Raw genomic sequence first — 27,084 nt, 5'->3', positions numbered from 1 at the left:
TCTAGCTGGTCTGTCATAATATAATAGAGACAGTTGATCTAGCTGGTCTGTCATAATATAATATATACAATAGATCTACCTGGTCTGTCATAATATAACAGAGAGAGTAGATCTAGCTGGTCTGTCATTATATAATAGGGACAGTAGATCTAGCTGGTCTGTCATAATATAATAGAGACAATAGATCTAGCTGGTCTGTCATAATATAATAGAGACAGTAGATCTAGCTGGTCTATCATAATATAATAGAGCCAGTAGATCTAGCTGATCTGTCATAATATAATAGAGACAATAGATCTAGCTGGTCTGTCATAATATAATAGAGACAGTAGATCTAGCTGGTCTGTCATAATATAACAGAGAGAGTAGATCTATCTGGTCTGTCATAATATAATAGAGCCAGTAGATCTAGCAGGTCTGTCATAATATAATAGAGACAATAGATCTAGCTGGTCTGTCATAATATAATAGAGACAGTAGATCTAGCTGGTCTGTCATAATACAATACAGGCATTAGATCTAGCTGGTCTGTCAAATTATAATAGAGACAATAGATCTAGCTGGTCTGTCATAATATAATAGAGACAATAGATCTAGCTGGTCTGTCATAATATAATAGATACAATAGATCTACCTGGTCTGTCATAATAAAACAGAGACAGTAGATCTAGCTGGTCTGTCATAATATAACAGAGAGAGTAGATCTATCTGGTCTGTCATAATATAATAGAGCCAGTAGATCTAGCAGGTCTGTCATAATATAATAGAGACAATAGATCTAGCTGGTCTGTCATAATATAATAGAGACAGTAGATCTAGCTGGTCTGTCATAATACAATACAGGCATTAGATCTAGCTGGTCTGTCAAATTATAATAGAGACAATAGATCTAGCTGGTCTGTCATAATATAATAGAGACAATAGATCTAGCTGGTCTGTCATAATATAATAGATACAATAGATCTACCTGGTCTGTCATAATAAAACAGAGAGAGTAGATCTAGCTGGTCTGTCATAATATAATAGAGCCAGTAGATCTAGCTGGTCTGTCATAATATAATAGAGACAGTTGATCTAGCTGGTCTGTCATAATATAATAGAGCCAGTAGATCTAGCTGGTCTGTCATAATATAATAGATCCAGTAGATCTAGTTGGTCTGTCATAATATAATAGATACAGTAGATCTAGCTGGTCTGTCATAATATAACAGAGAGAGTAGATCTAGCTGGTCTGTCATAATATAATAGAGCCAGTAGATCTAGCTGGTCTGTCATAATATAATAGAGCCAGTAGTTCTAGCTGGTCTGTCATATTACAATAGAGACAGTAGATCTAGCTGGTCTGTCATAATACAATAGAGACAGTAGATCTAGCTGGTCTGTCATAATATAATAGAGACAGTTGATCTAGCTTGTCTGTCATAATATAATAGATACAATAGATCTACCTGGTCTGTCATAATATAACAGAGAGAGTAGATCTAGCTGGTCTGTCATTATATAATAGGGACAGTAGATCTAGCTGGTCTGTCATAATATAATAGAGACAATAGATCTAGCTGGTCTGTCATAATACAATAGAGACAGTAGATCTAGCTGGTCTGTCATAATACAATACAGGCATTAGATCTAGCTGGTCTGTCAAATTATAATAGAGACAATAGATCTAGCTTGTCTGTCATAATATAATAGAGCCAGTAGATCTAGCTGGTCTGTCATAATATAATAGAGCCAGTAGTTCTAGCTGGTCTGTCATAATACAATAGAGACAGTAGATCTAGCTGGTATGTCATAATACAATAGAGACAGTAGATCTAGCTGGTCTGTCATAATATAATAGAGCCAGTAGATCTAGCTGGTCTGTCATAATATAATAGATACAATAGATCTACCTGGTCTGTCATAATATAATAGATACAATAGATCTACCTGGTCTGTCATAATATAACAGAGAGAGTAGATCTAGCTGGTCTGTCATAATATAATAGAGCCAGTAGATCTAGCTGGTCTGTCATAATATAATTGATCCAGTAGATCTAGTTGGTCTGTCATAATATAATAGATACAGTAGATCTAGCTGGTCTGTCATAATATAACAGAGAGAGTAGATCTAGCTGGTCTGTCATAATATAATAGAGCCAGTAGATCTAGCTGGTCTGTCATAATATAATAGAGCCAGTAGTTCTAGCTGGTCTGTCATATTACAATAGAGACAGTAGATCTAGCTGGTCTGTCATAATACAATAGAGACAGTAGATCTAGCTGGTCTGTCATAATATAATAGAGACAGTTGATCTAGCTTGTCTGTCATAATATAATAGATACAATAGATCTACCTGGTCTGTCATAATATAACAGAGAGAGTAGATCTAGCTGGTCTGTCATTATATAATAGGGACAGTAGATCTAGCTGGTCTGTCATAATATAATAGAGACAATAGATCTAGCTGGTCTGTCATAATACAATAGAGACAGTAGATCTAGCTGGTCTGTCATAATACAATACAGGCATTAGATCTAGCTGGTCTGTCAAATTATAATAGAGACAATAGATCTAGCTTGTCTGTCATAATATAATAGATCCAGTAGATCTAGCTGGTCTGTCATAATATAATAGATACAGTAGATCTAGCTGGTCTGTCATAATATAACAGAGAGAGTAGATCTAGCTGGTCTGTCATAATATCATAGAGCCAGTAGATCTAGCTGGTCTGTCATAATATAATAGAGCCAGTAGTTCTAGCTGGTCTGTCATAATACAATAGAGACAGTAGATCTAGCTGGTCTGTCATAATACAATAGAGACAGTAGATCTAGCTGTTCTGTCATAATATAATAGAGACAGTTGATCTAGCTGGTCTGTCATAATATAATAGATACAATAGATCTACCTGGTCTGTCATAATATAACAGAGAGAGTAGATCTAGCTGGTCTGTCATTATATAATAGGGACAGTAGATCTAGCTGGTCTGTCATAATATAATAGAGACAATAGATCTAGCTGGTCTGTCATAATATAATAGAGACAGTAGATCTAGCTGGTCTATCATAATATAATAGAGCCAGTAGATCTATCTGATCTGTCATAATATAATAGAGACAATAGATCTAGCTGGTCTGTCATAATATAATAGAGACAGTAGATCTAGCTGGTCTGTCATAATATAACAGAGAGAGTAGATCTAGCTGGTCTGTCATAATATAATAGAGCCAGTAGATCTAGCAGGTCTGTCATAATATAATAGAGACAATAGATCTAGCTGGTCTGTCATAATATAATAGAGACAGTAGATCTAGCTGGTCTGTCATAATACAATACAGGCATTAGATCTAGCTGGTCTGTCAAATTATAATAGAGACAATAGATCTAGCTGGTCTGTCATAATATAATAGAGACAATAGATCTAGCTGGTCTGTCATAATATAATAGATACAATAGATCTACCTGGTCTGTCATAATAAAACAGAGAGAGTAGATCTAGCTGGTCTGTCATAATATAATAGAGCCAGTAGATCTAGCTGGTCTGTCATAATATACTAGAGACAATAGATCTAGCTGGTCTGTCATAATATAATAGATACAGTAGATCTAGCTGGTCTGTCATAATATACTAGAGACAATAGATCTAGCTGGTCTGTTATAATATAATAGAGACAGTTGATCTAGCTGGTCTGTCATAATATAATAGAGCCAGTAGATCTAGCTGGTCTGTCATAATATAATAGATCCAGTAGATCTAGTTGGTCTGTCATAATATAATAGATACAGTAGATCTAGCTGGTCTGTCATAATATAACAGAGAGAGTAGATCTAGCTGGTCTGTCATAATATAATAGAGCCAGTAGATCTAGCTGGTCTGTCATAATATAATAGAGCCAGTAGTTCTAGCTGGTCTGTCATATTACAATAGAGACAGTAGATCTAGCTGGTCTGTCATAATACAATAGAGACAGTAGATCTAGCTGGTCTGTCATAATATAATAGAGACAGTTGATCTAGCTTGTCTGTCATAATATAATAGATACAATAGATCTACCTGGTCTGTCATAATATAACAGAGAGAGTAGATCTAGCTGGTCTGTCATTATATAATAGGGACAGTAGATCTAGCTGGTCTGTCATAATATAATAGAGACAATAGATCTAGCTGGTCTGTCATAATACAATAGAGACAGTAGATCTAGCTGGTCTGTCATAATACAATACAGGCATTAGATCTAGCTGGTCTGTCAAATTATAATAGAGACAATAGATCTAGCTTGTCTGTCATAATATAATAGATCCAGTAGATCTAGCTGGTCTGTCATAGTATAATAGATACAGTAGATCTAGCTGGTCTGTCATAATATAACAGAGAGAGTAGATCTAGCTGGTCTGTCATAATATCATAGAGCCAGTAGATCTAGCTGGTCTGTCATAATATAATAGAGCCAGTAGTTCTAGCTGGTCTGTCATAATACAATAGAGACAGTAGATCTAGCTGGTCTGTCATAATACAATAGAGACAGTAGATCTAGCTGGTCTGTCATAATATAATAGAGACAGTTGATCTAGCTGGTCTGTCATAATATAATAGATACAATAGATCTACCTGGTCTGTCATAATATAACAGAGAGAGTAGATCTAGCTGGTCTGTCATTATATAATAGGGACAGTAGATCTAGCTGGTCTGTCATAATATAATAGAGACAATAGATCTAGCTGGTCTGTCATAATATAATAGAGACAGTAGATCTAGCTGGTCTATCATAATATAATAGAGCCAGTAGATCTAGCTGATCTGTCATAATATAATAGAGACAATAGATCTAGCTGGTCTGTCATAATATAATAGAGACAGTAGATCTAGCTGGTCTGTCATAATATAACAGAGAGAGTAGATCTAGCTGGTCTGTCATAATATAATAGAGCCAGTAGATCTAGCAGGTCTGTCATAATATAATAGAGACAATAGATCTAGCTGGTCTGTCATAATATAATAGAGACAGTAGATCTAGCTGGTCTGTCATAATACAATACAGGCATTAGATCTAGCTGGTCTGTCAAATTATAATAGAGACAATGGATCTAGCTGGTCTGTCATAATATAATAGAGACAATAGATCTAGCTGGTCTGTCATAATATAATAGATACAATAGATCTACCTGGTCTGTCATAATAAAACAGAGAGAGTAGATCTAGCTGGTCTGTCATAATATAATAGAGCCAGTAGATCTAGCTGGTCTGTCATAATATACTAGAGACAATAGATCTAGCTGGTCTGTCATAATATAATAGATACAGTAGATCTAGCTGGTCTGTCATAATATACTAGAGACAATAGATCTAGCTGGTCTGTTATAATATAATAGAGACAGTTGATCTAGCTGGTCTGTCATAATATAATAGAGCCAGTAGATCTAGCTGGTCTGTCATAATATAATAGATCCAGTAGATCTAGTTGGTCTGTCATAATATAATAGATACAGTAGATCTAGCTGGTCTGTCATAATATAACAGAGAGAGTAGATCTAGCTGGTCTGTCATAATATAATAGAGCCAGTAGATCTAGCTGGTCTGTCATAATATAATAGAGCCAGTAGTTCTAGCTGGTCTGTCATATTACAATAGAGACAGTAGATCTAGCTGGTCTGTCATAATACAATAGAGACAGTAGATCTAGCTGGTCTGTCATAATATAATAGAGACAGTTGATCTAGCTTGTCTGTCATAATATAATAGATACAATAGATCTACCTGGTCTGTCATAATATAACAGAGAGAGTAGATCTAGCTGGTCTGTCATTATATAATAGGGACAGTAGATCTAGCTGGTCTGTCATAATATAATAGAGACAATAGATCTAGCTGGTCTGTCATAATATAATAGAGACAGTAGATCTAGCTGGTCTATCATAATATAATAGAGCCAGTAGATCTAGCTGATCTGTCATAATATAATAGAGACAATAGATCTAGCTGGTCTGTCATAATATAATAGAGACAGTAGATCTAGCTGGTCTGTCATAATATAACAGAGAGAGTAGATCTAGCTGGTCTGTCATAATATAATAGAGCCAGTAGATCTAGCAGGTCTGTCATAATATAATAGAGACAATAGATCTAGCTGGTCTGTCATAATATAATAGAGACAGTAGATCTAGCTGGTCTGTCATAATACAATACAGGCATTAGATCTAGCTGGTCTGTCAAATTATAATAGAGACAATAGATCTAGCTGGTCTGTCATAATATAATAGAGACAATAGATCTAGCTGGTCTGTCATAATATAATAGATACAATAGATCTACCTGGTCTGTCATAATAAAACAGAGAGAGTAGATCTAGCTGGTCTGTCATAATATAATAGAGCCAGTAGATCTAGCTGGTCTGTCATAATATACTAGAGACAATAGATCTAGCTGGTCTGTCATAATATAATAGATACAGTAGATCTAGCTGGTCTGTCATAATATACTAGAGACAATAGATCTAGCTGGTCTGTTATAATATAATAGAGACAGTTGATCTAGCTGGTCTGTCATAATATAATAGAGCCAGTAGATCTAGCTGGTCTGTCATAATATAATAGATCCAGTAGATCTAGTTGGTCTGTCATAATATAATAGATACAGTAGATCTAGCTGGTCTGTCATAATATAACAGAGAGAGTAGATCTAGCTGGTCTGTCATAATATAATAGAGCCAGTAGATCTAGCTGGTCTGTCATAATATAATAGAGCCAGTAGTTCTAGCTGGTCTGTCATATTACAATAGAGACTGTAGATCTAGCTGGTCTGTCATAATACAATAGAGACAGTAGATCTAGCTGGTCTGTCATAATATAATAGAGACAGTTGATCTAGCTTGTCTGTCATAATATAATAGATACAATAGATCTACCTGGTCTGTCATAATATAACAGAGAGAGTAGATCTAGCTGGTCTGTCATTATATAATAGGGACAGTAGATCTAGCTGGTCTGTCATAATATAATAGAGACAATAGATCTAGCTGGTCTGTCATAATACAATAGAGACAGTAGATCTAGCTGGTCTGTCATAATACAATACAGGCATTAGATCTAGCTGGTCTGTCAAATTATAATAGAGACAATAGATCTAGCTTGTCTGTCATAATATAATAGAGCCAGTAGATCTAGCTGGTCTGTCATAATATAATAGAGCCAGTAGTTCTAGCTGGTCTGTCATAATACAATAGAGACAGTAGATCTAGCTGGTATGTCATAATACAATAGAGACAGTAGATCTAGCTGGTCTGTCATAATATAATAGAGCCAGTAGATCTAGCTGGTCTGTCATAATATAATAGATACAATAGATCTACCTGGTCTGTCATAATATAACAGAGAGAGTAGATCTAGCTGGTCTGTCATAATATAACAGAGAGAGTAGATCTAGCTGGTCTGTCATAATATAATAGAGCCAGTAGATCTAGCTGGTCTGTCATAATATAATAGATCCAGTAGATCTAGTTGGTCTGTCATAATATAATAGATACAGTAGATCTAGCTGGTCTGTCATAATATAACAGAGAGAGTAGATCTAGCTGGTCTGTCATAATATAATAGAGCCAGTAGATCTAGCTGGTCTGTCATAATATAATAGAGCCAGTAGTTCTAGCTGGTCTGTCATATTACAATAGAGACAGTAGATCTAGCTGGTCTGTCATAATACAATAGAGACAGTAGATCTAGCTGGTCTGTCATAATATAATAGAGACAGTTGATCTAGCTTGTCTGTCATAATATAATAGATACAATAGATCTACCTGGTCTGTCATAATATAACAGAGAGAGTAGATCTAGCTGGTCTGTCATTATATAATAGGGACAGTAGATCTAGCTGGTCTGTCATAATATAATAGAGACAATAGATCTAGCTGGTCTGTCATAATACAATAGAGACAGTAGATCTAGCTGGTCTGTCATAATACAATACAGGCATTAGATCTAGCTGGTCTGTCAAATTATAATAGAGACAATAGATCTAGCTGGTCTGTCATAATACAATAGAGACAGTAGATCTAGCTGGTCTGTCATAATACAATACAGGCATTAGATCTAGCTGGTCTGTCAAATTATAATAGAGACAATAGATCTAGCTTGTCTGTCATAATATAATAGAGCCAGTAGATCTAGCTGGTCTGTCATAATATAATAGAGCCAGTAGTTCTAGCTGGTCTGTCATAATACAATAGAGACAGTAGATCTAGCTGGTATGTCATAATACAATAGAGACAGTAGATCTAGCTGGTCTGTCATAATATAATAGAGCCAGTAGATCTAGCTGGTCTGTCATAATATAATAGATACAAAAGATCTACCTGGTCTGTCATAATATAACAGAGAGAGTAGATCTAGCTGGTCTGTCATAATATAATAGAGCCAGTAGATCTAGCTGGTCTGTCATAATATAATAGAGACAGTAGATCTAGCTGGTCTGTCATAATACAATACAGGCATTAGATCTAGCTGGTCTGTCAAATTATAATAGAGACAATAGATCTAGCTGGTCTGTCATAATATAATAGAGCCAGTAGATCTAGCTGATCTGTCATTATATAATAGAGACAGTAGATCTAGCTGATCTGTCATTATATAATAGGGACAGTAGATCTAGCTGGTCTGTCATAATATAATAGAGACAATAGATCTAGCTGGTCTGTCATAATATAATAGAGACAGTAGATCTAGCTGGTCTGTCATAATACAATACAGGCATTAGATCTAGCTGGTCTGTCAAATTATAATAGAGACAATAGATCTAGCTTGTCTGTCATAATATAATAGAGCCAGTAGATCTAGCTGGTCTGTCATAATATAATAGAGACAGTTGATCTAGCTGGTCTGTCATAATATAATAGAGCCAGTAGATCTAGCTGGTCTGTCATAATATAATAGATCCAGTAGATCTAGCTGGTCTGTCATAATATAATAGATACAGTAGATCTAGCTGGTCTGTCATAATATAACAGAGAGAGTAGATCTAGCTGGTCTGTCATAATATCATAGAGCCAGTAGATCTAGCTGGTCTGTCATAATATAATAGAGCCAGTAGTTCTAGCTGGTCTGTCATAATACAATAGAGACAGTAGATCTAGCTGGTCTGTCATAATACAGTAGAGACAGTAGATCTAGCTGGTCTGTCATAATATAATAGAGACAGTTAATCTAGCTGGTCTGTCATAATATAATAGATACAATAGATCTACCTGGTCTGTCATAATATAACAGAGAGAGTAGATCTAGCTGGTCTGTCATTATATAATAGGGACAGTAGATCTAGCTGGTCTGTCATAATATAATAGAGACAATAGATCTAGCTGGTCTGTCATAATATAATAGAGACAGTAGATCTAGCTGGTCTATCATAATATAATAGAGCCAGTAGATCTAGCTGATCTGTCATAATATAATAGAGACAATAGATCTAGCTGGTCTGTCATAATATAATAGAGACAGTAGATCTAGCTGGTCTGTCATAATATAACAGAGAGAGTAGATCTAGCTGGTCTGTCATAATATAATAGAGCCAGTAGATCTAGCTGGTCTGTCATAATATAATAGAGACAATAGATCTAGCTGGTCTGTCATAATATAATAGAGACAGTAGATCTAGCTGGTCTGTCATAATACAATACAGGCATTAGATCTAGCTGGTCTGTCAAATTATAATAGAGACAATAGATCTAGCTGGTCTGTCATAATATAATAGAGACAATAGATCTAGCTGGTCTGTCATAATATAATAGATACAATAGATCTACCTGGTCTGTCATAATATAACAGAGAGAGTAGATCTAGCTGGTCTGTCATAATATAATAGAGCCAGTAGATCTAGCTGTTCTGTCATAATATACTAGAGACAATAGATCTAGCTGGTCTGTCATAATATAATAGATACAGTAGATCTAGCTGGTCTGTCATAATATACTAGAGACAATAGATCTAGCTGGTCTGTTATAATATAATAGAGACAGTTGATCTAGCTGGTCTGTCATAATATAATAGAGCCAGTAGATCTAGCTGGTCTGTCATAATATAATAGATCCAGTAGATCTAGTTGGTCTGTCATAATATAATAGATACAGTAGATCTAGCTGGTCTGTCATAATATAACAGAGAGAGTAGATCTAGCTGGTCTGTCATAATATAATAGAGCCAGTAGTTCTAGCTGGTCTGTCATAATACAATAGAGACAGTAGATCTAGCTGGTCTGTCATAATACAGTAGAGACAGTAGATCTAGCTGGTCTGTCATAATATAATAGAGACAGTTAATCTAGCTGGTCTGTCATAATATAATAGATACAATAGATCTACCTGGTCTGTCATAATATAACAGAGAGAGTAGATCTAGCTGGTCTGTCATTATATAATAGGGACAGTAGATCTAGCTGGTCTGTCATAATATAATAGAGACAATAGATCTAGCTGGTCTGTCATAATATAATAGAGACAGTAGATCTAGCTGGTCTATCATAATATAATAGAGCCAGTAGATCTAGCTGATCTGTCATAATATAATAGAGACAATAGATCTAGCTGGTCTGTCATAATATAATAGAGACAGTAGATCTAGCTGGTCTGTCATAATATAACAGAGAGAGTAGATCTAGCTGGTCTGTCATAATATAATAGAGCCAGTAGATCTAGCTGGTCTGTCATAATATAATAGAGACAATAGATCTAGCTGGTCTGTCATAATATAATAGAGACAGTAGATCTAGCTGGTCTGTCATAATACAATACAGGCATTAGATCTAGCTGGTCTGTCAAATTATAATAGAGACAATAGATCTAGCTGGTCTGTCATAATATAATAGAGACAATAGATCTAGCTGGTCTGTCATAATATAATAGATACAATAGATCTACCTGGTCTGTCATAATATAACAGAGAGAGTAGATCTAGCTGGTCTGTCATAATATAATAGAGCCAGTAGATCTAGCTGTTCTGTCATAATATACTAGAGACAATAGATCTAGCTGGTCTGTCATAATATAATAGATACAGTAGATCTAGCTGGTCTGTCATAATATACTAGAGACAATAGATCTAGCTGGTCTGTTATAATATAATAGAGACAGTTGATCTAGCTGGTCTGTCATAATATAATAGAGCCAGTAGATCTAGCTGGTCTGTCATAATATAATAGATCCAGTAGATCTAGTTGGTCTGTCATAATATAATAGATACAGTAGATCTAGCTGGTCTGTCATAATATAACAGAGAGAGTAGATCTAGCTGGTCTGTCATAATATAATAGAGCCAGTAGATCTAGCTGGTCTGTCATAATATAATAGATCCAGTAGATCTAGTTGGTCTGTCATGATATAATAGATACAGTAGATCTAGCTGGTCTGTCATAATATAACAGAGAGAGTAGATCTAGCTGGTCTGTCATAATATAATAGAGCCAGTAGATCTAGCTGGTCTGTCATAATATAATAGAGCCAGTAGTTCTAGCTGGTCTGTCATATTACAATAGAGACAGTAGATCTAGCTGGTCTGTCATAATACAATAGAGACAGTAGATCTAGCTGGTCTGTCATAATATAATAGAGACAGTTGATCTAGCTTGTCTGTCATAATATAATATATACAATAGATCTACCTGGTCTGTCATAATATAACAGAGAGAGTAGATCTAGCTGGTCTGTCATTATATAATAGGGACAGTAGATCTAGCTGGTCTGTCATAATATAATAGAGACAATAGATCTAGCTGGTCTGTCATAATACAATAGAGACAGTAGATCTAGCTGGTCTGTCATAATACAATACAGGCATTAGATCTAGCTGGTCTGTCAAATTATAATAGAGACAATAGATCTAGCTTGTCTGTCATAATATAATAGAGCCAGTAGATCTAGCTGGTCTGTCATAATATAATAGAGCCAGTAGTTCTAGCTGGTCTGTCATAATACAATAGAGACAGTAGATCTAGCTGGTATGTCATAATACAATAGAGACAGTAGATCTAGCTGGTCTGTCATAATATAATAGAGCCAGTAGATCTAGCTGGTCTGTCATAATATAATAGATACAATAGATCTACCTGGTCTGTCATAATATAACAGAGAGAGTAGATCTAGCTGGTCTGTCATAATATAACAGAGAGAGTAGATCTAGCTGGTCTGTCATAATATAATAGAGCCAGTAGATCTAGCTGGTCTGTCATAATATAATAGATCCAGTAGATCTAGTTGGTCTGTCATAATATAATAGATACAGTAGATCTAGCTGGTCTGTCATAATATAACAGAGAGAGTAGATCTAGCTGGTCTGTCATAATATAATAGAGCCAGTAGATCTAGCTGGTCTGTCATAATATAATAGAGCCAGTAGTTCTAGCTGGTCTGTCATATTACAATAGAGACAGTAGATCTAGCTGGTCTGTCATAATACAATAGAGACAGTAGATCTAGCTGGTCTGTCATAATATAATAGAGACAGTTGATCTAGCTTGTCTGTCATAATATAATAGATACAATAGATCTACCTGGTCTGTCATAATATAACAGAGAGAGTAGATCTAGCTGGTCTGTCATTATATAATAGGGACAGTAGATCTAGCTGGTCTGTCATAATATAATAGAGACAATAGATCTAGCTGGTCTGTCATAATACAATAGAGACAGTAGATCTAGCTGGTCTGTCATAATACAATACAGGCATTAGATCTAGCTGGTCTGTCAAATTATAATAGAGACAATAGATCTAGCTGGTCTGTCATAATACAATAGAGACAGTAGATCTAGCTGGTCTGTCATAATACAATACAGGCATTAGATCTAGCTGGTCTGTCAAATTATAATAGAGACAATAGATCTAGCTTGTCTGTCATAATATAATAGAGCCAGTAGATCTAGCTGGTCTGTCATAATATAATAGAGCCAGTAGTTCTAGCTGGTCTGTCATAATACAATAGAGACAGTAGATCTAGCTGGTATGTCATAATACAATAGAGACAGTAGATCTAGCTGGTCTGTCATAATATAATAGAGCCAGTAGATCTAGCTGGTCTGTCATAATATAATAGATACAATAGATCTACCTGGTCTGTCATAATATAACAGAGAGAGTAGATCTAGCTGGTCTGTCATAATATAATAGAGCCAGTAGATCTAGCTGGTCTGTCATAATATAATAGAGACAATAGATCTAGCTGGTCTGTCATAATATAATAGAGACAGTAGATCTAGCTGGTCTTTCATAATACAATACAGGCATTAGATCTAGCTGGTCTGTCAAATTATAATAGAGACAATAGATCTAGCTGGTCTGTCATAATATAATAGAGCCAGTAGATCTAGCTGATCTGTCATTATATAATAGAGACAGTAGATCTAGCTGATCTGTCATTATATAATAGGGACAGTAGATCTAGCTGGTCTGTCATAATATAATAGAGACAATAGATCTAGCTGGTCTGTCATAATATAATAGAGCCAGTAGATCTAGCTGGTCTGTCATAATACAATACAGGCATTAGATCTAGCTGGTCTGTCAAATTATAATAGAGACAATAGATCTAGCTTGTCTGTCATAATATAATAGAGCCAGTAGATCTAGCTGGTCTGTCATAATATAATAGAGACAGTTGATCTAGCTGGTCTGTCATAATATAATAGAGCCAGTAGATCTAGCTGGTCTGTCATAATATAATAGATCCAGTAGATCTAGCTGGTCTGTCATAATATAATAGATACAGTAGATCTAGCTGGTCTGTCATAATATAACAGAGAGAGTAGATCTAGCTGGTCTGTCATAATATCATAGAGCCAGTAGATCTAGCTGGTCTGTCATAATATAATAGAGCCAGTAGTTCTAGCTGGTCTGTCATAATACAATAGAGACAGTAGATCTAGCTGGTCTGTCATAATACAGTAGAGACAGTAGATCTAGCTGGTCTGTCATAATATAATAGAGACAGTTAATCTAGCTGGTCTGTCATAATATAATAGATACAATAGATCTACCTGGTCTGTCATAATATAACAGAGAGAATAGATCTAGCTGGTCTGTCATTATATAATAGGGACAGTAGATCTAGCTGGTCTGTCATAATATAATAGAGACAATAGATCTAGCTGGTCTGTCATAATATAATAGAGACAGTAGATCTAGCTGGTCTATCATAATATAATAGAGCCAGTAGATCTAGCTGATCTGTCATAATATAATAGAGACAATAGATCTAGCTGGTCTGTCATAATATAATAGAGACAGTAGATCTAGCTGGTCTGTCATAATATAACAGAGAGAGTAGATCTAGCTGGTCTGTCATAATATAATAGAGCCAGTAGATCTAGCTGGTCTGTCATAATATAATAGAGACAATAGATCTAGCTGGTCTGTCATAATATAATAGAGACAGTAGATCTAGCTGGTCTGTCATAATACAATACAGGCATTAGATCTAGCTGGTCTGTCAAATTATAATAGAGACAATAGATCTAGCTGGTCTGTCATAATATAATAGAGACAATAGATCTAGCTGGTCTGTCATAATATAATAGATACAATAGATCTACCTGGTCTGTCATAATATAACAGAGAGAATAGATCTAGCTGGTCTGTCAAAATATAATAGAGCCAGTAGATCTAGCTGGTCTGTCATAATATACTAGAGACAATAGATCTAGCTGGTCTGTCATAATATAATAGATACAGTAGATCTAGCTGGTCTGTCATAATATACTAGAGACAATAGATCTAGCTGGTCTGTTATAATATAATAGAGACAGTTGATCTAGCTGGTCTGTCATAATACAATAGAGCCAGTAGATCTAGCTGGTCTATCATAATATAATAGAGCCAGTAGATCTAGCTGATCTGTCATAATATAATAGAGACAATAGATCTAGCTGGTCTGTCATAATATAATAGAGACAGTAGATCTAGCTGGTCTGTCATAATATAACAGAGAGAGTAGATCTAGCTGGTCTGTCATAATATAATAGAGCCAGTAGATCTAGCTGGTCTGTCATAATATAATAGAGACAATAGATCTAGCTGGTCTGTCATAATATAATAGAGACAGTAGATCTAGCTGGTCTGTCATAATACAATACAGGCATTAGATCTAGCTGGTCTGTCAAATTATAATAGAGACAATAGATCTAGCTGGTCTGTCATAATATAATAGAGACAATAGATCTAGCTGGTCTGTCATAATATAATAGATACAATAGATCTACCTGGTCTGTCATAATATAACAGAGAGAGTAGATCTAGCTGGTCTGTCATAATATAATAGAGCCAGTAGATCTAGCTGGTCTGTCATAATATACTAGAGACAATAGATCTAGCTGGTCTGTCATAATATAATAGATACAGTAGATCTAGCTGGTCTGTCATAATATACTAGAGACAATAGATCTAGCTGGTCTGTTATAATATAATAGAGACAGTTGATCTAGCTGGTCTGTCATAATATAATAGAGCCAGTAGATCTAGCTGGTCTGTCATAATATAATAGATCCAGTAGATCTAGTTGGTCTGTCATAATATAATAGATACAGTAGATCTAGCTGGTCTGTCATAATATAACAGAGAGAGTAGATCTAGCTGGTCTGTCATAATATAATAGAGCCAGTAGATCTAGCTGGTCTGTCATAATATAATAGAGCCAGTAGTTCTAGCTCGTCTGTCATATTACAATAGAGACAGTAGATCTAGCTGGTCTGTCATAATACAATAGAGACAGTAGATCTAGCTGGTCTGTCATAATATAATAGAGACAGTTGATCTAGCTTGTCTGTCATAATATAATAGATACAATAGATCTACCTGGTCTGTCATAATATAACAGAGAGAGTAGATCTAGCTGGTCTGTCATTATATAATAGGGACAGTAGATCTAGCTGGTCTGTCATAATATAATAGAGACAATAGATCTAGCTGGTCTGTCATAATATAATAGAGACAGTAGATCTAGCTGGTCTGTCATAATATAATAGAGCCAGTAGATCTAGCTGGTCTGTCATAATATAATAGAGACAGTAGATCTAGCTGGTCTGTCATAATATAATAGAGCCAGTAGATCTAGCTGGTCTGTCATAATATAATAGATACAATAGATCTACCTGGTCTGTCATAATATAACAGAGAGAGTAGATCTAGCTGGTCTGTCATAATATAATAGAGCCAGTAGATCTAGCTGGTCTGTCATAATATAATAGAGACAATAGATCTAGCTGGTCTGTCATAATATAATAGAGACAGTAGATCTAGCTGGTCTGTCATAATACAATACAGGCATTAGATCTAGCTGGTCTGTCAAATTATAATAGAGACAATAGATCTAGCTGGTCTGTCATAATATAATAGAGCCAGTAGATCTAGCTGGTCTGTCATAATATAATAGAGAGAGCAGATCTAGCTGGTCTGTCATAATATAATAGAGACATTATATCAAGCTGGTCTGTCATAATATAATAGAGCCAGTAGTTCTAGCTGGTCTGTCATAATACAATAGAGACAGTAGATCTAGCTGATCTGTCATTATATAATAGAGACAGTAGATCTAGCTGATCTGTCATTATATAATAGGGACAGTAGATCTAGCTGGTCTGTCATAATATAATAGAGACAATAGATCTAGCTGGTCTGTCATAATACAATACAGGCATTAGATCTAGCTGGTCTGTCAAATTATAATAGAGACAATAGATCTAGCTTGTCTGTCATAATATAATAGAGCCAGTAGATCTAGCTGGTCTGTCATAATATAATAGAGAGAGCAGATCTAGCTGGTCTGTCATAATATAATAGAGACATTATATCTAGCTGGTCTGTCATAATATAATAGAGCCAGTAGTTCTAGCTGGTCTGTCATAATACAATAGAGACAGTAGATCTAGCTGGTCTGTCATAATACAATAGAGACAGTAGATCTAGCTGGTCTGTCATAATATAATAGAGACAGTTGATCTAGCTGGTCTGTCATAATATAATAGATACAATAGATCTACCTGGTCTGTCATAATATAACAGAGAGAGTAGATCTAGCTGGTCTGTCATTTTATAATAGGGACAGTAGATTTAGCTGGTCTGTCATAATATAATAGAGACAATAGGTCTAGCTGGTCTGTCATAATATGATAGAGACAGTAGATCTAGCTGGTCTGTCATAATATAATAGAGCCAGTAGATCTAGCTGGTCTGTCATAATATAATCGATACAATCGATCTACCTGGTCTGTCATAATATAACAGAGAGAGTAGATCTAGCTGGTCTGTCATTATATAATAGGGACAGTAGATCTAGCTGGTCTGTCATAATATAATAGAGACAATAGATCTAGCTGGTCTGTCATAATATAATAGAGACAGTAGATCTAGCTGGTCTGTCATAATATAATAGAGCCAGTAGATCTAGCTGGTCTGTCATAATATAATAGAGACATTATATCTAGCTGGTCTGTCATAATATAATAGAGCCAGTAGTTCTAGCTGGTCTGTCATAATACAATAGAGACAGTAGATCTAGCTGATCTGTCATTATGTAATAGAGACAGTAGATCTAGCTGATCTGTCATTATATAATAGGGACAGTAGATCTAGCTGGTCTGTCATAATATAATAGAGACAATAGATCTAGCTGGTCTGTCATAATATAATAGAGCCAGTAGATCTAGCTGGTCTGTCATAATATAATAGATACAATAGATCTACCTGGTCTGTCATAATATAACAGAGAGAGTAGATCTAGCTGGTCTGTCATAATATAATAGAGACAATAGATCTAGCTGGTCTGTCATAATATAATAGAGACAGTTGATCTAGCTGGTCTGTCATAATATAATAGAGCCAGTAGATCTAGCTGGTCTGTCATAATATAATAGACCCAGTAGATCTAGCTGGTCTGTCATAATATAATAGATACAGTAGATCTAGCTGGTCTGTCATAATATAACAGAGAGAGTAGATCTAGCTGGTGTGTCATAATATAATAGAGCCAGTAGATCTAGCTGGTCTGTCATAATATAATAGAGCCAGTAGTTCTAGCTGGTCTGTCATAATACAATAGAGACAGTAGATCTAGCTGGTCTGTCATAATACAATAGAGACAGTAGATCTAGCTGGTCTGTCATAATATAATAGAGACAGTTGATCTAGCTGGTCTGTCATAATATAATAGATACAATAGATCTACCTGGTCTGTCATAATATAACAGAGAGAGTAGATCTAGCTGGTCTGTCATTATATAATAGGGACAGTAGATCTAGCTGGTCTGTCATAATATAATAGAGACAATAGATCTAGCTGGTCTGTCATAATAAAATAGAGACAATAGATCTAGCTGGTCTGTCATAATATAATAGAGACAGTAGATCTAGCTGGTCTGTCATAATATAATAGAGCCAGTAGATCTAGCTGGTCTGTCATAATATAATAGAGCCAGTAGATCTAGCTGGTCTGTCATAATATAATAGAGACAATAGATCTAGCTGGTCTGTCATAATATAATAGAGACAGTAGATCTAGCTGGTCTGTCATAATACAATACAGGCATTAGATCTAGCTGGTCTGTCAAATTATAATAGAGACAATAGATCTAGCTGGTCTGTCATAATATAATAGAGCCAGTAGTTCTAGCTGGTCTGTCATAATACAATAGAGACAGTAGATCTAGCTGATCTGTCATTATATAATAGAGACAGTAGATCTAGCTGATCTGTCATTATATAATAGGGACAGTAGATCTAGCTGGTCTGTCATAATATAATAGAGACAATAGATCTAGCTGGTCTGTCATAATATAATAGAGCCAGTAGATCTAGCTGGTCTGTCATTATATAATATCATTATATAATATAGCCAGTAGATCTAGCTGGTCTGTCATAATATAATAGAAACAATAGATCTAGCTGGTCTGTCATAATATAATAGAGATAATAGATCTAGCTGGTCTGTCATAATACAATAGAGACAGTAGATCTAGATGGTCTGTCATAATATAATAGAGACAGTTGATCTAGCTGATCTGTCATTATATAATAGAGCCAGTAGATCTAGCTGGTCTGTCATAATATAATAGAGACAATAGATCTAGCTGGTCTGTCATAATATAATAGAGACAGTAGATCTAGCTGGTCTGTCATAATACAATACAGGCATTAGATTTAGCTGGTCTGTCATAATATAATAGAGCCAGTAGATCTAGCTGGTCTGTCATAATATAATAGAGACATTATATCTAGCTGGTCTGTCATAATATAATAGAGCCAGTAGTTCTAGCTGGTCTGTCATAATACAATAGAGACAGTAGATCTAGCTGATCTGTCATTATGTAATAGAGACAGTAGATCTAGCTGATCTGTCATTATATAATAGGGACAGTAGATCTAGCTGGTCTGTCATAATATAATAGAGACAATAGATCTAGCTGGTCTGTCATAATATAATAGAGCCAGTAGATCTAGCTGGTCTGTCATAATATAATAGATACAATAGATCTACCTGGTCTGTCATAATATAACAGAGAGAGTAGATCTAGCTGGTCTGTCATAATATAATAGAGCCAGTAGATCTAGCTGGTCTGTCATAATATACTAGAGACAATAGATCTAGCTGGTCTGTCATAATATAATAGATACAGTATATCTAGCTGGTCTGTCATAATATACTAGAGACAATAGATCTAGCTGGTCTGTCATAATATAATAGAGACAGTTGATCTAGCTGGTCTGTCATAATATAATAGAGCCAGTAGATCTAGCTGGTCTGTCATAATATAATAGACCCAGTAGATCTAGCTGGTCTGTCATAATATAATAGATACAGTAGATCTAGCTGGTCTGTCATAATATAACAGAGAGAGTAGATCTAGCTGGTGTGTCATAATATAATAGAGCCAGTAGATCTAGCTGGTCTGTCATAATATAATAGAGCCAGTAGTTCTAGCTGGTCTGTCATAATACAATAGAGACAGTAGATCTAGCTGGTCTGTCATAATACAATAGAGACAGTAGATCTAGCTGGTCTGTCATAATATAATAGAGACAGTTGATCTAGCTGGTCTGTCATAATATAATAGATACAATAGATCTACCTGGTCTGTCATAATATAACAGAGAGAGTAGATCTAGCTGGTCTGTCATTATATAATAGGGACAGTAGATCTAGCTGGTCTGTCATAATATAATAGAGACAATAGATCTAGCTGGTCTGTCATAATAAAATAGAGACAATAGATCTAGCTGGTCTGTCATAATATAATAGAGACAGTAGATCTAGCTGGTCTGTCATAATATAATAGAGCCAGTAGATCTAGCTGGTCTGTCATAATATAATAGAGCCAGTAGATCTAGCTGGTCTGTCATAATATAATAGAGACAATAGATCTAGCTGGTCTGTCATAATATAATAGAGACAGTAGATCTAGCTGGTCTGTCATAATACAATACAGGCATTAGATCTAGCTGGTCTGTCAAATTATAATAGAGACAATAGATCTAGCTGGTCTGTCATAATATAATAGAGCCAGTAGTTCTAGCTGGTCTGTCATAATACAATAGAGACAGTAGATCTAGCTGATCTGTCATTATATAATAGAGACAGTAGATCTAGCTGATCTGTCATTATATAATAGGGACAGTAGATCTAGCTGGTCTGTCATAATATAATAGAGACAATAGATCTAGCTGGTCTGTCATAATATAATAGAGCCAGTAGATCTAGCTGGTCTGTCATTATATAATATCATTATATAATATAGCCAGTAGATCTAGCTGGTCTGTCATAATATAATAGAAACAATAGATCTAGCTGGTCTGTCATAATATAATAGAGATAATAGATCTAGCTGGTCTGTCATAATACAATAGAGACAGTAGATCTAGATGGTCTGTCATAATATAATAGAGACAGTTGATCTAGCTGATCTGTCATTATATAATAGAGCCAGTAGATCTAGCTGGTCTGTCATAATATAATAGAGACAATAGATCTAGCTGGTCTGTCATAATATAATAGAGACAGTAGATCTAGCTGGTCTGTCATAATACAATACAGGCATTAGATTTAGCTGGTCTGTCATAATATAATAGAGACAGTAGATCTAGCTGGTCTGTCAAATTATAATAGAGACAATAGATCTAGCTGGTCTGTCATAATATAATAGAGCCAGTGGATCTAGCTGGTCTGTCGTAATAAAATAGAGACAGTAGATCTAGCTGGTCTGTCATAATGTAATAGAGCCAGTAGATCTAGCTGGTCTATCGTAATATAATAGAGACAATAGATCTAGCTGGTCTGTCATAATATAATAGAGACAGTAGATCTAGCTGGTCTGTCATAATATAATAGAGCCAGTGGATCTAGCTGGTCTGTCATTATAAAATAGAGACAGTAGATCTAGCTGGTCTGTCATAATACATTAGAGACAGTAGATCTAGCTGGTCTGTCATAATATAATAGAGACAGTTGATCTAGCTGGTCTGTCAAATTATAATAGAGCCAGTAGATCTAGCTTGTCTGTCGTAATATAATGGAGACAATAGATCTAGCTGGTCGGTCATAATACAATATAGGCATTAGATCTAGCTGGTCGGTCATAATACAATATAGGCATTAGATCTAGCTGGTCTGTCATATTATAATAGAGACAGTAGATCTAGCTGGTCTGTCAAATTATAATAGAGACAATAGATCTAGCTGGACTGTCATAATATAATAGAGCCAGTAGATCAAGCTGGTCTGTCATAATATAATAGAGAGAGCAGATCTAGCTGGTCTGTCATAATATAATAGAGACATTATATCTAGCTGGTCTGTCATAATACAATAGAGACAGTAGATCTAGCTGGAATGTCATAATATAATAGAGACAGCAGATCTAGCTGGTCTGTCATAATATAATAGAGACAATAGATCTAGCTGTTCTGTCATAATATAATAGAGCCAGTAGATCTAGCTTGTCTGTAGTAATATAATGGAGACAATAGATCTAGCTGGTCGGTCATAATACTATATAGGCATTAGATCTAGCTGGTCGGTCATAATACAATATAGGCATTAGATCTAGCTGTTCTGTCATATTATAATAGAGCGAGTAGATCAAGCTGGTCTGTCATAATATAATAGAGACAGCAGATCTAGCTGGTCTGTCATGATATAATAGAGACAATAGATCTAGCTGGTCTGTCATAATATAATAGAGCCAGTAGATCTAGCTGGTCTGTCATAATAAAATAGAGACAGCAGATCTAGCTGGTCTGTCATAATATAATAGAGACAATAAAATCTAGCTGGTCTGTCATAATATAATAGAGCCAGTAGATCTAGCTGGTCTGTCATAATATAATAGAGACAGCAGATCTAGCTGGTCTGTCATAATATAATAGAGACAATAGATCTAGCTGGTCTGTCATAATATAATAGAGCCAGTAGATCTAGCTGGTCTGTCATAATACAATATAGACAGTAGATCTAGCTGGTCTGTCATAATGCAATAGAGACAGTAGATCTAGCTTGTCTGTCATCAGATAATAGAGACACAGAGACAGTAGATCTAGCTGGTCTGTCATAATATAATAGAGAGAGCAGATCTAGCTGGTCTGTCATAATATAATAGAGACATTATATCTAGCTGGTCTGTCACATTGTAATATAGACAGAAGATCTAGCTGGTCTGTCATATTGTAGTAGAGAGAGTAGATCTAGCTTGTCTGTCATCAGATAATAGAGACACAGAGACAGTAGATCTAGCTGGTCTGTCATAATATAATAGAGAGAGCAGATCTAGCTGGTCTGTCATAATATAATAGAGACATTATATCTAGCTGGTCTGTCATAATGTAATAGAGACAGTAGATCTAGCTGGTCTGTCATAATATAATAGAGACAGTTGATCTAGCTGGTCAGTCAAATTATAATAGAGCCAGTAGATCTAGCTTGTCTGTCGTAATATAATGGAGACAATAGATCTAGCTGGTCGGTCATAATACAATATAGGCAATAGATCTAGCTGGTCGGTCATAATACAATATAGGGATTAGATCTAGCTGGTATGTCATATTATAATAGAGACAGTAGATCTAGCTGGTCTGTCATAATATAATAGAGACAGTAGATCAAGCTGGTCTGTCATAATATAATAGAGAGAGCAGATCTAGCTGGTCTGTTATAATATAATAGAAACATTATATCTAGCCAGTCTGTCATAATACAATAGAGAAAGTAGATCTAGCTGGTCTGTCATAATATAATAGAGACAGCAGATCTAGCTGGTCTGTCATAATGCAATAGAGACAGTAGATCTAGATGGTCTGTCATAATAAAATAGAGACAGTAGATCTAGCTGGTCTGTCATAATATAATAGAGACAGTTGATCTAGCTGATCTGTCATTATATAATATAGCCAGTAGATCTAGCTGGTCTGTCATAATATATTAGAGACAGTTGATCTAGCTGGTCTGTCAAATTATAATAGAGCCAGTAGATCTAGCTTGTCTGTCGTAATATAATGGAGACAATAGATCTAGCTGGTCGGTCATAATACTATATAGGCATTAGATCTAGCTGGTCGGTCATAATACAATATAGGCATTAGATCTAGCTGTTCTGTCATATTATAATAGAGACAGTAGATCTAGCTGGTCTGTCAAATTATAATAGAGACAATAGATCTAGCTGGACTGTCATAATATAATAGAGCGAGTAGATCAAGCTGGTCTGTCATAATATAATAGAGAGAGCAGATCTAGCTGGTCTGTCATAATATAATAGAGACATTATATCTAGCTGGTCTGTCATAATACAATAGAGACAGTAGATCTAGCTGGTCTGTCATAATACAATACAGGCATTAGATCTAGCTGGTCTGTCAAATTATAATAGAGACAATAGATCTAGCTTGTCTGTCATAATATAATAGAGCCAGTAGATCTAGCTGGTCTGTCATAATATAATAGAGCCAGTAGTTCTAGCTGGTCTGTCATAATACAATAGAGACAGTAGATCTAGCTGGTATGTCATAATACAATAGAGACAGTAGATCTAGCTGGTCTGTCATAATATAATAGAGCCAGTAGATCTAGCTGGTCTGTCATAATATAATAGATACAATAGATCTACCTGGTCTGTCATAATATAACAGAGAGAGTAGATCTAGCTGGTCTGTCATAATATAATAGAGCCAGTAGATCTAGCTGGTCTGTCATAATATAATAGAGACAATAGATCTAGCTGGTCTGTCATAATATAATAGAGACAGTAGATCTAGCTGGTCTTTCATAATACAATACAGGCATTAGATCTAGCTGGTCTGTCAAATTATAATAGAGACAATAGATCTAGCTGGTCTGTCATAATATAATAGAGCCAGTAGATCTAGCTGATCTGTCATTATATAATAGAGACAGTAGATCTAGCTGATCTGTCATTATATAATAGGGACAGTAGATCTAGCTGGTCTGTCATAATATAATAGAGACAATAGATCTAGCTGGTCTGTCATAATATAATAGAGCCAGTAGATCTAGCTGGTCTGTCATAATACAATACAGGCATTAGATCTAGCTGGTCTGTCAAATTATAATAGAGACAATAGATCTAGCTTGTCTGTCATAATATAATAGAGCCAGTAGATCTAGCTGGTCTGTCATAATATAATAGAGACAGTTGATCTAGCTGGTCTGTCATAATATAATAGAGCCAGTAGATCTAGCTGGTCTGTCATAATATAATAGATCCAGTAGATCTAGCTGGTCTGTCATAATATAATAGATACAGTAGATCTAGCTGGTCTGTCATAATATAACAGAGAGAGTAGATCTAGCTGGTCTGTCATAATATCATAGAGCCAGTAGATCTAGCTGGTCTGTCATAATATAATAGAGCCAGTAGTTCTAGCTGGTCTGTCATAATACAATAGAGACAGTAGATCTAGCTGGTCTGTCATAATACAGTAGAGACAGTAGATCTAGCTGGTCTGTCATAATATAATAGAGACAGTTAATCTAGCTGGTCTGTCATAATATAATAGATACAATAGATCTACCTGGTCTGTCATAATATAACAGAGAGAATAGATCTAGCTGGTCTGTCATTATATAATAGGGACAGTAGATCTAGCTGGTCTGTCATAATATAATAGAGACAATAGATCTAGCTGGTCTGTCATAATATAATAGAGACAGTAGATCTAGCTGGTCTATCATAATATAATAGAGCCAGTAGATCTAGCTGATCTGTCATAATATAATAGAGACAATAGATCTAGCTGGTCTGTCATAATATAATAGAGACAGTAGATCTAGCTGGTCTGTCATAATATAACAGAGAGAGTAGATCTAGCTGGTCTGTCATAATATAATAGAGCCAGTAGATCTAGCTGGTCTGTCATAATATAATAGAGACAATAGATCTAGCTGGTCTGTCATAATATAATAGAGACAGTAGATCTAGCTGGTCTGTCATAATACAATACAGGCATTAGATCTAGCTGGTCTGTCAAATTATAATAGAGACAATAGATCTAGCTGGTCTGTCATAATATAATAGAGACAATAGATCTAGCTGGTCTGTCATAATATAATAGATACAATAGATCTACCTGGTCTGTCATAATATAACAGAGAGAATAGATCTAGCTGGTCTGTCAAAATATAATAGAGCCAGTAGATCTAGCTGGTCTGTCATAATATACTAGAGACAATAGATCTAGCTGGTCTGTCATAATATAATAGATACAGTAGATCTAGCTGGTCTGTCATAATATACTAGAGACAATAGATCTAGCTGGTCTGTTATAATATAATAGAGACAGTTGATCTAGCTGGTCTGTCATAATACAATAGAGCCAGTAGATCTAGCTGGTCTATCATAATATAATAGAGCCAGTAGATCTAGCTGATCTGTCATAATATAATAGAGACAATAGATCTAGCTGGTCTGTCATAATATAATAGAGACAGTAGATCTAGCTGGTCTGTCATAATATAACAGAGAGAGTAGATCTAGCTGGTCTGTCATAATATAATAGAGCCAGTAGATCTAGCTGGTCTGTCATAATATAATAGAGACAATAGATCTAGCTGGTCTGTCATAATATAATAGAGACAGTAGATCTAGCTGGTCTGTCATAATACAATACAGGCATTAGATCTAGCTGGTCTGTCAAATTATAATAGAGACAATAGATCTAGCTGGTCTGTCATAATATAATAGAGACAATAGATCTAGCTGGTCTGTCATAATATAATAGATACAATAGATCTACCTGGTCTGTCATAATATAACAGAGAGAGTAGATCTAGCTGGTCTGTCATAATATAATAGAGCCAGTAGATCTAGCTGGTCTGTCATAATATACTAGAGACAATAGATCTAGCTGGTCTGTCATAATATAATAGATACAGTAGATCTAGCTGGTCTGTCATAATATACTAGAGACAATAGATCTAGCTGGTCTGTTATAATATAATAGAGACAGTTGATCTAGCTGGTCTGTCATAATATAATAGAGCCAGTAGATCTAGCTGGTCTGTCATAATATAATAGATCCAGTAGATCTAGTTGGTCTGTCATAATATAATAGATACAGTAGATCTAGCTGGTCTGTCATAATATAACAGAGAGAGTAGATCTAGCTGGTCTGTCATAATATAATAGAGCCAGTAGATCTAGCTGGTCTGTCATAATATAATAGAGCCAGTAGTTCTAGCTCGTCTGTCATATTACAATAGAGACAGTAGATCTAGCTGGTCTGTCATAATACAATAGAGACAGTAGATCTAGCTGGTCTGTCATAATATAATAGAGACAGTTGATCTAGCTTGTCTGTCATAATATAATAGATACAATAGATCTACCTGGTCTGTCATAATATAACAGAGAGAGTAGATCTAGCTGGTCTGTCATTATATAATAGGGACAGTAGATCTAGCTGGTCTGTCATAATATAATAGAGACAATAGATCTAGCTGGTCTGTCATAATATAATAGAGACAGTAGATCTAGCTGGTCTGTCATAATATAATAGAGCCAGTAGATCTAGCTGGTCTGTCATAATATAATAGAGACAGTAGATCTAGCTGGTCTGTCATAATATAATAGAGCC

This window comes from Oncorhynchus clarkii, chromosome 29 (genome assembly GCF_045791955.1).
Source record: "Oncorhynchus clarkii lewisi isolate Uvic-CL-2024 chromosome 29, UVic_Ocla_1.0, whole genome shotgun sequence".
Classification (NCBI taxonomy): Eukaryota; Metazoa; Chordata; class Actinopteri; order Salmoniformes; family Salmonidae; genus Oncorhynchus; species Oncorhynchus clarkii.
The sequence above is the reverse complement of the archived record's forward strand: the minus strand, read 5'-3'. Positions refer to the sequence as shown.